Source organism: Nylanderia fulva, unplaced genomic scaffold, assembly GCF_048542155.1.
Source record: "Nylanderia fulva isolate GAGA-0341 unplaced genomic scaffold, ASM4854215v1 Scaffold163, whole genome shotgun sequence".
Classification (NCBI taxonomy): domain Eukaryota; kingdom Metazoa; phylum Arthropoda; class Insecta; order Hymenoptera; family Formicidae; genus Nylanderia; species Nylanderia fulva.
This window is the reverse complement of record NW_028189868.1, coordinates 133,104-148,003: the sequence shown is the minus strand read 5'-3', so window position 1 is coordinate 148,003 and position 14,900 is coordinate 133,104. Positions and strand designations below refer to the sequence as shown.

Here is a 14,900-nt window from a genome sequence, read left to right as displayed (position 1 = left end):
TCGAAAAAGTAAATTAAAAAAATTTTTACCATTTTTCATTCCAAACAGTATTTTTTGAGGTAAAAAGATTTAAAATTGGCCAATTACAGAATACGATTAAACGGACGCCTATCCATGAGTCGATTATGTTATATCCTAATAGCACAACATATCCGAAAGATATTCAGAGGATATCCAGAGGACATTCGAACATCCTCAGAATGTTCTCTGAACGTTTTTAGGATATGTGTGCTGTTTGGGTAGTGACCATGCACTTTACGCACTTCAAGTGTCCATTAAATCGTAATCTATAATTGGTCAATTTAAAATTTTTTTACCTCAAAAATTTTATTGTTTAGAATAAGAAATAGCTTAAACTTTTTAATTTATTTTAAAGAACTTTTTTGCTATACTATTTTGACTCGCGAATTTCGGAATCCTGTATATATCAGTTTTTTTTTTTTGTAGGAAGGGAAAAATGCATTATGCATTTCCCATCGGCCGTCCGACGGGGGTATGTGGGACTCTCACCCACTAAAAAACCCTCCGCTCTAAAAAAAAAGCTGTAATTAAAAGTATTCATTATTATAAAACATATATTTTGTGAAAAAAGATATTGTTAAATAATTTGTATTTAATCATATTTACTATGTTAACGTGGAACGTATGTTTAAAAAAATTAATAATATATTGTAATTAAAGATTTAGGTACATATGTGTATATGTATTTTAGTTGGCATTTAGATATGCATGACGTAAAGATTGCAATCACAGTTGAAATAATTACATAAATCGCTCAAACTAACAGGTCTTATCACGGGAAATCTACATATAATATAGATTTTCTATAACTAAAAGAATCAGTTATATATTTTGATGTCTTTTGTTATCTATTTCTGTTAAGGCGTCTTATTATTGTAAGTGATTTGTCAAAATCACTTACTGTATACTATATTATTAACGGTATTCATATGTATCTTCTATGATTATATTAGAATACCGTATGCCAACAAATACATATACGATAGATTTCATTTATTGTACCGTGTTACTGTACTTTCTTAAAATTTTATTATTATATATATCTCGTGTTATATGTCATTAGTAATCAGAAAATACATGATTTTACAATTTCTTAGCATGATTGCATAAAAATATTTTATTTAGTCCGTGATTAAACCTGCTAGTTAACGATTTATGTAATTTGTTTCAACTGTGATTGCAATCTTCTAAGAAATTGAAAAATTCATGCTTATTTTTCTCATTACAGGAAAATAATACTCATTACTAAATGTAACATGATTTGCAAACATATTTTAATGAATGTAATTTCATGATACACAGTATAAATATTTCTTTTCAATGACAAAATTATGCAAGATATATATAACAATAAAAAAATGAAGAAATTTTTTTCAAAATTACAAAATAAAGAAATTATATTATTTTATAGAAAATACTCATATTAAAAAATAATTCTTTTTCTAGATAATTTTTACTACGTTCCACGTTATTTTATGTTTTTTCTATTCCTTGCATTAATTTTTTTAAATATTAAAATTAATAAATATTAATATATTATTATATATATATAAAATAATATAAGATGTATATATTAATATTAATTACTAATAATTAATAATAAAATAATATAAAATAAATATAAATATAAAATATTTAATAAATAAATGTATAAAATATTTATAAAATTTATTAAATAAATTTTATATAAAATTCTTAAATATTTTTTTTTTTAATGAATTATTAATAATGATATTATTTTAGACCTTTGTGGTTTTTCTTTCTTCATATCATTTTTTTCTTATTTGTAATTAATATAATAGTGCTCAAGATGATCTTACATTTAGTATCCTTTATTTTTTACTTTTCTTATATATACTTTTATTTATTTATAAATCTCTTAACTTTTTTGTATGATGCACTAACTACTTTGGCAGTACGATTGTTATATCTCGTACGGGAATATATTTTTACAGTAATCATGTATTTTAATGCTTGCATCCGATGATTATAACATTCGTTATTTTTATCTAACCAATCTGGATGAATTTGATTCGTTGCATGTACACATTCCGTCACTATTTTTTCAAGCATCTGTGTGGATGACCAATGGCTTTGCCATGTACAATTAAACGCCATTAATTGCGTTTTAGTAATATTTGTGTATAGAGTTGTTGGTCGTACTAATTTTGTTACTGTTGGAGCATCTTCATCTGTATTTGGATATTCACGAAATTCTATATATTTTTCATTTGCTGCAGGTTCATCCATTGGTGTTTTCATCATTGCGTTGCGGCAATCGTCACAGTTACTTTTAGCAATACTTCGCCGTGCCACAAATCCGGCAAAAAATGCAATGGCATTTTCATCGTAATTGCTATCAATCGGATTTATATTATCAATTTGTTCGATATTATATTCTTCGAGAAGAATTCTAACATCTTCGTCAAGCAATTCACTTTCATGTTCAATATATTCTACAGTCGCATTGCTCGTATTCATGACATTTTTCTATTGTCTTAACAAGTCGACTTGGTCGATTAATAAGAGTTACACCTTCTGTACATTGAACATTGCCCTTGTCGCTAGTCTGAATATATCCTGTGGAAAGTATATGTCTGATAGATAATCGGATCATTCTTGCGGTTGGATTTGGATTAAAACCTCCGCGTTGTCTCAATTTAGAAAACAAATGTTCGACAGAATCCTGATTACACAATCCTGTCGCAAGTTCAAATCCTTCGTATTGATTTGCAAGTTTTTTATAAGTTGCAAGAATAGCTCGTATAGTTAATGGAAAACCTTTGAAACAAGGAATTTGAACTAGATTTTCCGCCGATTTTGACCATCTTGAGCACCATTCGATAGAATCTGTTAACAGATTTTCAATATCTGAATTTCTGAAGGATAAAGGTCGTTTTCCGCCAAATGTAATATTAAGGCTGTAACTGTTACAAGCATCAATAATATTATTTAAGCGTGTTGCAAAGTCAGCTGTAGCTTTCCACGTACTCGTATTTAATTCTTTTGCATTACCAGCTGTTCTTATTGCAGCTGCAAATGTGTGACTAAATAATTGAAAAACTCTTTTAACATTCATCGCTTCGAAATTATTTGGACGAATATGTGCTTCTGTTATATGGGATAATAAATTTGAGCCTCCTTTTGTGGCATTGTCAATATACCAAGTCATTTCAAAATCTGAATACGATGCGATTATTTTTCCATCACAATAAATGTTTTTGTGCGTTCTAAGAAAACTTGCCAATCTTTTTACCAGATGAGGAAAATCAAAAGATGCGTTATATTTTTTTCCATTATGTATAAAACATGGCCTCTGTGCATCAATACCGAGTTCACTATACGCACTTTGATTACATGTGCCTTGATCACATGTTAAAAGTTGCACATCAGCACCCGTTGTACTCAATCTGTCTAAACATTCTTTTAATAATATTATTATTTCTTCTGCTTTCATGCATTTTCCCGGAAGGAAATATGCTAAAGGCTGTCGCCATGGGTGACGCGCATTTAAACTGTCTAGGCAAAAGACAAATACGCATTTAGATCTTTCTGATTTTTTTCCTAGAGGACCAAGATCGACAAGACCTTCTATTTCATCTAATTTTTGCGAATATTCTTCATAAGGTTTTATGGCCATTTCGTCCCATTTTAAGGCACACACTCTTTCCTCTACTGGTAAATAAGAAATCTTTTCCTTTAATTTTTGAAAAATAAATCACAAAATCCTGGCCGTACGTCATATTCTTCCAGCCATCTTCTAATAGTTCGTTGCCCTGGAAAATTGCAACCTGCTTTTCTTAAGCGGCAGAAAGCAGCAGGTGAATAATAATATAGTTGTCTTGACAGATTTTTCTCTTCTTCTGTATATGCTGCATTGCGTTTATGCAGTGGCAAATTTATCATCGCCTTCGCAAACAGGATTTAGATCTTGTTCGTCTACCAATTTGTTTAATATTATTTTCTTTTGTTTATCTTTTTTTGACGTTTTACGTTTTGTGGAATATGACGTAAACGATATTTCAGATATCTTACTTGTCTTCGCAATCGTATATTTTCAGATTTAGATATTTAACTTTTGCACATAACTTATGTATTATTTCATTTTTTGGTATTTGTTTCTGTACTATTTTTAGTACTTCTTGTATTATTGCACGGAGGAAACAGAACTTTTTCATGTATGATGGCTCAAGATGCGCCGATTCTATTATATTTGTATTGTTATTATTATTATTATTATTATTATTATTAGACGGAGGAGGCGTAAGAACTCTTTGATGCATAGATGGCTCAATGTGCATCCATTCCATTATATCTTCATTTCTATGGAAGAATTAAAATCTAAATGTCGTGGCTGATAGCATCGCAATGAATTTGTTCGTTGTTCAAAAGTTTGTGATTCTGGATGCTCGTCTATTACATTTTCATTAACAACAGTAGACGTAGATGATGTAGTAGATGTTGATACAATATTCTTTATACTTTGTTCTTCTTGTAAATAAAGCACTTCTTCCATTTGCATACTTTTTCTTTTCTTATTTCATTATTTTATTAATATTATGAGAATCTAAAGAAATCAATACATTGTGTTCATTACTTACGTTATTTAGAGACTCGAAAGGAATCGGTACTGCACTGCGTTTTAATCCTCTTGTCGTTTTATGTGTGAAGGAGTCTTCAAGAAAATGATCTTCACACACAATCCCGCACGTCGATAGAACTGGCAGACCATTTTCTATTTTCGTATTTCCTGTAATAAAAACAAAAGAAAAGAAAATTTAAAAACTAATTTATTTACTCGATATGTTACACATGTAATTGTATTAAAATTTGTAGAATTAAAATTTAATTTTTTACAATAAAAAAAGAAATAATTAATATTTTAATATAAATTATTTATATGTACATGTAATTTTATATGCACATGTATTATTTTATATGTATATGTAAAAAATATTATTTACTACGCGAAATTTATTCGGCAATTGTTAGGTATAGTATGCTATATTTCTTTTTGTTTCACATAAATTAAAAAATATTTAAAAAAAAATTTTTTAGTTTTTTTTTTTTACATTTTACTTTATTATTATTAATTTAAATATATATAAATTTAATCTATTTTAAATCAATATAAGTAACAAACAAATATAGCAAAAAAAATGTTTAAAACCATTTTCAGATTTTTTAAAATGTGAAAAAATGATTAAGTCTCTTCTTTTAAAATTAAAAAAAAAAAATTTTTTTAACATTCTGTAATAAAATATTATTTTAAGGTTTAAAAAATTTAATTTTTAAAATAAAAATTAAAAAAAAATTTTTAAAAAAAATAAATATTTAATTACGTTAATAAAATATTTATTTTACATTGACTTTTTAAAAAACGTTTTTTTAAAAAAAAAAGGGGAACCAAATATTTTCACTTTTTTTAAAAATCTTTGAAAAATTTTTTAAAGATTTTAAAACATTTTTTTATATTTTATTTTTTTTAGTAAAGGCTTAAAATAAATTTAATGGAATTGCGATTAAAACTTTAATGGGATGAACTGGGGGAAAAATTAACGGAAATAAAAATCAACTGGAGTGGGCCTGTAAATAGCTAAAGAAGGGCCCAAAGGGTAAATTTTTTTTCTTTTTTATTAGTTTTTTATATAAAGTTACATAATGTGAAAAATACGAGTTTATGTATAGATATTATAATATTATAGTTTTAGTTTAGGACATAAAAAATTTTTAAATATAATCCCGTCTTGATAATGCCTGTCCTTTCCCCCCCCTTCTTTTTCCCTTCTTCCTCGTACCCCGCCCTTTTTCCTCCCGTCCTCCTCTCGGGCAGATTGTACGGGGCCTGCATCAAAAAAAAAAGAAATTTAAATCTTTTTTTCTTTTTTTTAAACAAAAAATTAATATAATATAGAAATTAATAAAAAACCCGTTATAAATTTTTTTTGTATAAATTTGTAATAAATTTTAAAAATTAATTTTTTTTTCCCATTTCTATATTAATTCCCCCCCCCCCTAAAAATTTAAAATTATCCCTTATTTATAAATTTCTTGTTAATTTAAAACCGGGGAAAATAATAAAATGACTTAATTTTTTTTTAAAAAATTTTTAAAGGATTATTTGCTTTTTTTCTAAAAATTTGTAGAAAATAAATTCGTAATATGTTAAATTTTATTTAATATAAATTTATTTTTTTATAAAATGTCTTTCATTTTAAATGCTTTTAGCGGAGCCTCCTTTGACGGGTCCGTCCCTTCTTGGTGCCGGTTTTTTCCATTAATGTCGACGCCGGGCGAGTCAGTGCGGTGCTATACTGGGCCAGTGCTAGCCCGGTGTCAATGCCGTGCCGGTGCCAATCCCGGTGTCGTGCGAGCCTCCGCCGAATCAAGTGAGACATCGTTATCCGATGTCACCGATGCCACTGTTGAACAGTTTCTGCCGACATCGTTGTTTCGGCAAAACGATTCATATCGGTTTTTATTGTTTGTCAACGGAGAGAATTCCAATTTTTCTCTCCCATTCCTGAAAAAAAATTGAAAAAAATTACTGTAATTATAAAATATTAAAACGGGATGCCGGTTGTCGGAAAATGAAAAAAAAAGATAAATAGAAATGGAGAAAAGGAGATTTTTTCGATATCGAGCCCCTACTCGCTGAAAAAAGTTTCCGAATATAGAAATTCATCGAGCTTGCCGCTCGTTCGAAAGAGTTTAATTTTAACTTTATTTCTTAACAGTATTTAAAAAAGGGCCTTTGACAGCATTTTAAAAAAATTTAAATATATTTTTAAAAAACATTATATTAGTAGAGTTTAAAAAAATTAGTGCCCCAATGTATTATCTTGTATTCGAAAAAGATCACGATAATTCCTTGAGCAGCAAATCTAAGGCTTTTAAACCGAAAAAAATAAACGTAAGATTTGTAAAATATTGTTTTTCTCTTTCGTTTATTTCATCTCATGTCGTTTTCTTTTAAATATTATAAAAAATTATAAATTAATTTTAAAAAACTTTTAACATTTAGTATACCAAAGACGTGAAATTTTTTATAAAAAATTAAAAAAATTTTTAGATGTGTTGGTTCCCCAAAAAGACCCAAAAACAAATTTTTAAAAACCCCCCCAAAAGGCCCGACCAAAACGGGGCCCCGGGTCACTAAAAAATGAACAAGTACTTACCCAAAATTTCCCCGTTGCCGAAATTTTTTTCCCCACGCAGTATGTTAAATTAAGCGGATAATCGGAGCAATAAAAAAGCCTTAACACAAATTTTTTTTTTTTTTTTTTTTTTAAAAAACTTTTTTAAAAATTTTAAAAAAAAAAAAATAATTTTAAAAATATTTAAAAAAAAATTGTAAAAAAAAACATTTTTAAAAAAATTAAAAATTAAATTAAATTTTTTAAAACATTTAAAAAGAGCATAAAAATTAATTTTTTTTAAAAATTTTAAATTTTAAAATTTAAAAATTATTAAAAAGTAAAATTACAAAAAATATTTTAAATTGTTAATAATTTTAAAAGATCTGTTTAAAAGTTTAGTGATTTTAAATTTTGTTTTTGTAAATAATATTTTTTGAAAAATTTTTAAAAAAAAAAAAAAAAAAAGTTAAAAACCCCCCCCAAAATTTTTTTAAAAATCAAAAATTTAATAAAACAAAAATCTCTCAAAAAAAATAATTTTTTAAAATTTTTTAAAATTTATAAAAAAAACATATTTTTTATTTTAAAAAAATTTTAAATATTTTAAAAAACCCCAAATAATTAAATAAATTAAAATTTCAAAAAATAAAATTAAAAAATTAAATGTTTAATTTTTGGTCTATTTAATTAATTTTCTTTTATTTTTTTAGTTTTTTTTTTATTTTCGTTGTTTAGTCAAATTTTGAAAAAGGCATGCAAAAAACTTTTAAAATAGGCAAATAAAAATTAATTTTTTTTTTATTCGTTTAAAGGAAAGAAAAGGGAATTATCACGAAAAAAAAAAAAATTTAAAAAATTTCTAGAGTTTTAAAAAAATTTTAAAAAAAAAAATAACATTTTTTTTAAAATTAAAAAAAAATTTTTTTAAATTTTTATTTTGATTTATTTTAAAAAATAAAATTTTAAAAAAATTTAATAAATAAAAAATGAAGTAAAAAAAAAACAAATAAAAAAAATTTAAAAAATTTTTTGGTTTTTATTTAAAATGTATTTTTTCCCTGGATTTATAAAATTTTCCAAATCTTTTTTTTTATAATTTCAAAAAGAATTTCCCTATTATCAGTTATACCAATTGCTTGGGAATCGTTTGGGCATATTTAAAAATAGATTCTCGTAGTTTAGGAAATAACAGTTTATTTATTATCAATTAAAATAGATTGAGCGTATAGTTAGCAGACAATAATTTGAAAAAAACATTTCTTTATTTTTAATTAACGTAAAATTATTTGGGAAACACATCTGTAATAGTTTTAACGTTTGAGAAATAATTATTTCATTTGGAAATCAAGTTTAAAGTACGCTTAGTGGACATCGATTGAACAAATTTTATATTTTTTATTATTTATTGTTATTTTTTATTTTTTATTATTGCTATCGTTTGGGAATTATTAAGGCAAATTTAGAAATATGTTTGCATAATTTAGAAACTCATAGTTTATTTATAATTAGAGAAAATTAATTGAGAGCGAATAGTTAGCAGACATAATTTTTTAAAAGTTATTTCTTTTTTTTACTTTAATTGGTATGAAATTATTTGGGAAAAGCGTCTATATAATGTTTTCAACATCTGGGAAATAATATAGTTTAATTTTGATTTTGTCGCGAAAACAGCTAAGAAATATTTTTATAAGGATAAAAGATTCACACAAATTAGTTTTACATAACATGGTTTCATAGAAGATTATAAAATCAATTAAAATATACTTCTCATACAAGAACCAATATTACAATATATTGATTAAATGTTAATATTGACGAAAAAAAGCAACGTGCGTTTTATTAATGTAAATAAAAATAAAAAATACCATTACCAGATAGCTCTCATTATTTGTTATTTATGCGACATTTACATATATATAATCTTTTTGCTTTTTATATTATCGATATTTTTATTTTTTAATTATATTATTCAATTAAAAACAAATTTAACAAAAAGAAGTTATATTATAAATAAATAGTATGTTTAATAAATAATTTTTATAAATCTTATATATTTATATATATGTATAATTAAATATATGTATTTAATATATGTATATATAATTAAATATATGTATATATTAAATATATGTATAATATATAATATAAAATATATAATTTATATATAAATATATATATATATATATATATATATCACAGTAGAACCAGTATGTGCACTCCACCCTTTTTTCTGGTTTGCGTCGATCCACCATGTTTTTGGGTGGAATCAATCAGACGCAAGATCCGTGTGATGCTCAGAGACGGAATACTGTGGTCACAGTGTCACATGTGAATGTCTAATGTGCAATAAATGTACGTTTACAAAAATTATATATTTTTTACATTATTATTTTATTTGAGGTATAAATATAAAATTTTTAACAATAAATAATAATCGAATTATTTATAAAGTTGTGCTTAAGGGTCAACAGGCGACATGGTGGAGACGCCTATCGGCCGGCCGGGAATTACAGATTCTTATTTTCCAGATATTAGCCAAAATATTGAATAAATCTTATTAAATTTAGGATATTCTTAATCAGTAAGCTCATTTGTAGTCCTCTAAAGAGCTATTTTATGAAAAAAAGATAAAAATAAAAATTTTTAATAAACTTGGAAGAATGCGCAGCTAGGAACGGGTAAGGTTGGGTTAGCCGCGAGTCCGTTCCCTCAGGGGCACTACAGACTCATCCCTGTAGTGTACGGGTGTCGCAATCCCGAGGTACCCGAGCTGGAGTGTGTGCGAAGGATGAATGGGGCGTGATGGGCGTGCAGGCCCTAAAAAGGACTTGTCCACTGCACTAGGTGAAGGAAAACACCGAAGATAACACCCGGGGGGGAGGCCTCGTTAGCTGAGTAAGGCAACCTCCTAAGGGGAAGGAAAACCCCCGACAGAGAAAACCAAATTTTCTTTTTCAGATGGGATGACATCGAAGAAAAGAGACGACTTCCCAGGGTCGGATACTGGGAACCGGCGTGGGGGGGGTGTAGGCCTGGCTCCCTCCTCGTCGTCAACAGACGACAGGTCGTCCGCAGTTTTGCCGGCTGGGGCTGCGGACTGGACAGCGACAGTGCCGAGGAAGGATATCGAGAGGACTCGTAGAGCTTACGAGGGCCTCATGGTGCGAGATGACGGAATCGATCCTAAGTATGTTAGGAAACTGCTTGCACGGGTCGATTCCAGGTGCAGCGAGCTTGAGGAGTATCAGGTACTCCTCAAGCATTGTGAGGTGCACGTTACCAAGTGCTGGTGCTCGAGGGAACGCTGGGACTTTGTCCATAAGTGTCCCTCGTGCGGTACCGAGGAGTGCTTGGATGAGCCTGAAGTCAGCGGCAAGGGACCTTTCCCGTCTCCGGAGAGGATACGTGGGGCGAGCGACGACGAGGAGGCTGGGGGAGACCTCACCTTCGTGTCGCTTCCTTCGCCGTTCTCGGAGGACGAGGCTGAGGAGAGAGATCCAACGTGGAGGGTCCACGACGAAAGGATCCTCAAGGGAAGGAAGCAGTACCCTCCCAAGGAGAGTGCTGCGGACCTCTCAGGTAAGAGCAGGCGCGCGCGGCAGAGGTCGCCCGAAGACCACGGGTGACTACGCGGGACTTGCGGAGGCCAAGGAGAGGCTGAACGAGGCGACTCGCAAGGAGCTGCAACTCGCGGACCTGCGGAGGGTGTTGGACCCATCTTTGGGCCCGGTGCTCACTGCAGTAGGACGGGAGAATGCGCCCACGGACGAGCAATATAGGGCGGAGCTCAGGGGCAAGACGGCCCCTGAGCTCAGTAAACTCGCGGGAGCTTTCACCACCCAAGTGGAGAAGTTGGCCGGAGTGCATGGCATTGAGGATCTCTTTGCCATGGAGCTTCGGACTTCGTCGATGAAGCTGGGTGGTGTGATCGAGGAGCTCATCATGAGGGTCGCGACGGACGTCGACCCTGGGATGGATGCGCTTCGCAGCGCAAACCAGGGTCTTCGGCTGAGGATTTCGTCTCTTGAAACTCAGCTGGAGAGTACGAGGGAGGAGCTGGCTTCTCTCCGGGCCGTTTTGCCTGGAGTGGAGGCTCGTTACTTCCCAAGTACTGGGAAGAAGAGAAAGAGGAGGCGGCGTGCTCGTTCCTCTTCTTCGGATCAGGCCGGCGGATCCTTGGGGCTTGCTGCTGAGCGGCAGCGGGACGATTGTCCGGTCACGGTGGCGGCGGTGTCGTCCCTTATTGATCGTCGTATTAACGACTTGAGGGGCGACATTGCGTCGATTGTTGTGGCCTCTTTGAGGTCGGAGCTCGCGGGGCGGGCTGGGCCCGCTCCCTTCGGAGCGACGCCCATGCGTGCGCCCGTGCAGCGAGGTCTTGGTGGCGCAGCTGCGCCGATGCGGTTTCCCGCTCCGGGGGGCTCCGCTGCTTCCGCTTCTGCGGAGGTTTCGGCGGACGTCTCTGGGCGCGGGTCTGTAGCTGGTGGTGGCGGTCGTGGGCGTCGTCGTCGTCGTTCGGGGCCTGCTCCTGGTGGTGGTGCGGCGAGCATTCCAGCTCACGAGGGAAGAAAGAGACGAGTGCCTCCCTCCCTCCCTTTGTCGTCGGTGGTTTCACTGACGGTTGGGACGGCGAGGGAGGAGGACCGCGAGAAGACCTACGCCTCAGTTCTTCGTGAGGCGAGGCAGCGGGTGGATCTGCCCAAACTGGGCATTCACTCGATGCGCCTTCGCCGGGGGGCGACGGGGAGCATCCTTCTGTCCATTCGTGGGGGGGATTCTTCTAGGTTGGCGGATGAGTTGGCGTCCGAGCTCCGGGGAGTGGATTTTCCTACTCAGGACGGAGTCAGGGTGGGTCGTCCTTCCCGCATGGAGGAGGTCCGCTTGAGAGGGCTGATGGCCCTCACTCCGAGGGAGGATATCCTCTCTGAGGTGGTGAAGGCAGCTGGCTGCAGCGCGGGAGAGATCAGGATGGGGGACATTAAAATGTTCCCCAACTCCGATATCGGGACTATGTGGCTTCGGTGTCCTGCCGGGGCTGCGCGTAGGCTAATTAAAGCCGGAAGCATCAGGTCGGGCGGGGGGTGGTGGGTGTTGACGGTTACGTCACTTGCCCGCCGCCCTTTGCAATGCTTCAAGTGCCATGCTTTTGGACACACCGCCAATAGGTGCGGGGCGGAGGTGGATCGCAGCGGATGCTGTTATCGATGTGGCCAGAAGGGGCATTTGGCTGCCAAATGTGTGGCGCCGCCTCTCTGTCTGGCTTGTGAGGGGGCCGGTAAGCCCTCGCAACACAGGGCAGGTTCGGGAGCGTGTGCGAGGAGGATCATTCCTCCCAAAGGATTATGGAGGTTTGGCTCCTCCCCTCAAGGTCGTCGGCGTTCCGGTGGGCCCTCCCCTGTGGGTGGGTCTCCGGAGGCTATGAATGTTTCGGGGGCCGGGGGGTCGCCGGGGGCGCCGTTAGGTGACCCTGCGATCCCTTCGACCTCCTCAATGTCTTCTCGTTAGTCGTGTCTAATGTGGTTATGGGAGCTGCGGCCTGCACTCGTTCTTCTTTGCGGGAGGCAAGCGGGTCCGGTTACGCTCTCTGTCTTAGTCTCTGTCCTCGCACACTGTGGACTATGGGAGCTGCGGCCTGCAATTTGTTCTTTAATCAGAACTGGCGGGTTCGGTTACGCTCTCTGTCTGTGGTCTTTAATGTTGTCACTAGTCAACTCGTTGTCTTTTGTTGTGGGTGAAATACCATCCTTTCACCCACTCAATGTGGTTCAGCCTTTGCGCCTTTTATGTTAGCCCTCTGTGGGCTGGGCCTGTGGCCTTTACTCAGTCTGGTCACGCTTGTGGTTGTGTACATGTTTTGTGCACCGTGTTTTAGTTTTGTGATGTCCTTGTGACGTCTCAGTCTTGTGATGTCCATGTGACGTCCTTGTTGTTTACCGTCGGGCGGTTTTCACCGCTTCCGTCGGGGACGGCACGAGTGAGGAGTGAGGGCTCCAATCTCATTGCACGCTGTCCCTGGGACGAAGAGAGGGGGTTCGGAACCCGGCTCCCTCTTGCTGCCCTCTCCCAGGTAGGGAGAGTGGCGCGGGAAGAGTGTTACCTGGAAGAGACACCACCTTCTTCCAGGGGGAAGAGCCCCGAAAGGGGTCATGGCCGAGGGTGTCCACTGGAAGTTTATGCGAAAGCGGTTCCCGGTGGACAATACCCGTCAAGGCAAGGGTTTCAGTGAGGTTTTAGGTTTGGGTCAGGCCACCTCCTTCTGAGGTGGAGAATCCCCCACACGCCTTCTGGGTCCTCCCTCAGGACCCAGTCGGTACGGTTTGTTGGTTAAAGCAAATTTCCTCACTATAAAAAAAAAAAAAAAAAGCCGCGAGTCCGTATTTTATTTATTATAAATTTTTAAGAGCGAAAATGTAATATCCGGCCTTTTAGAGGACTGCTTTATTATATAAAGAATATATTAAAACAAAATTCACGAAGTTATGTCACTTATTTTATGAAATATCTGGACGATAAGATTCTTACTAGATTTATAAGGAGCAGGGGAAATTTCTGTGGTAACATACTGACTGCTTGACAAGGAGAGAGCATCATTCCATCTTTGTCTCTCTTACATCGCATATGTAGTAGCGTCCATGTAGAAATGTACTTAAATTTTTCGTAGATCCTCGATTTTTTTCATTGCTTCTAAACATTCAGCTAAAAGAGCAGTTGAGACTATTCGAATAAAAAATATTTCATCTTATTTTTTGCAAATAATATAATAATATATTTTTTATTTAGGAGTACAAAAATATATATTACGCATAAGTTATTTATAATTTTCGTTCAAATTAAGAGAATATTGTATTGAATATATTGTAATGCATATACACATTAATTTTCATTAACATGCAATTATACGGACTTGGTAAAGAAAATAAAGTTTTCAGTTTCTTGTATACAAATGTATATTTTTATTATACACATGAAAATTCGAAATGAATATAATGACGTCAGCCAGAAGGCGATTCTTTTTCAATTAATTTTTAAAACAAATTTTTAAAAATATTTTTATATATTCAAATACTTATTATATTATATAAAAATTATTGTGAATTATACTCATTGGAGTAATAATTATTGATTGAAGCTGTTATGGCACAAACTGAACATTTTGTACATTGTCTGTATAATATTTTACTTATTTATAAAATGTATTTTATAAATAAATGAAATAATATATATATATAATATAAGATTATAATATATATAAGATTATTGATGTTACATTGTATAACTCTCATTTCTTTCTCTCTGCTACATAAGTACTTATGACGTGAAAGAACTTACGAGTAACGTATGATGGCTCAATGCAAGAATATTTAATCACGTAAAAAACTTGAGTTCAAATATATCAATATCAATTTTTTTATAATATATATTGGAATATAGAAAATCATAGAAATATATTTTTTATATAGGCGATAAACTTAATTTGATATTAAAAATATTTTAATCATTTTACAACTACACATACTATAAATATATAAATGCAAAATAATTCCGTAAATAAATTTCAAGTAATAAATCAATTGCACACATGCACACAGCTGGTATGTAGAGTTTTATTAAATTTATTTTTAAATTTATTTTCTGAATTATTTTACACTTATATATAGTGTATGTAGTAAAAATATTTTCAATATATTAAAAAATTTTTAAATCGCCGAAATATAATTTTTTTTTCATTTTTCTATATTC

General features: G+C 33.6%; 1 pseudogene; it reads right to left on the bottom strand.

The window, feature by feature from the left end:
* Positions 1-1,771: 1,771 nt before the first annotated feature.
* LOC146723859 (uncharacterized) lies at positions 1,772-2,910 on the bottom strand (annotated as a pseudogene).
* Between the last annotated feature and the right edge of the window lie 11,990 nt (positions 2,911-14,900).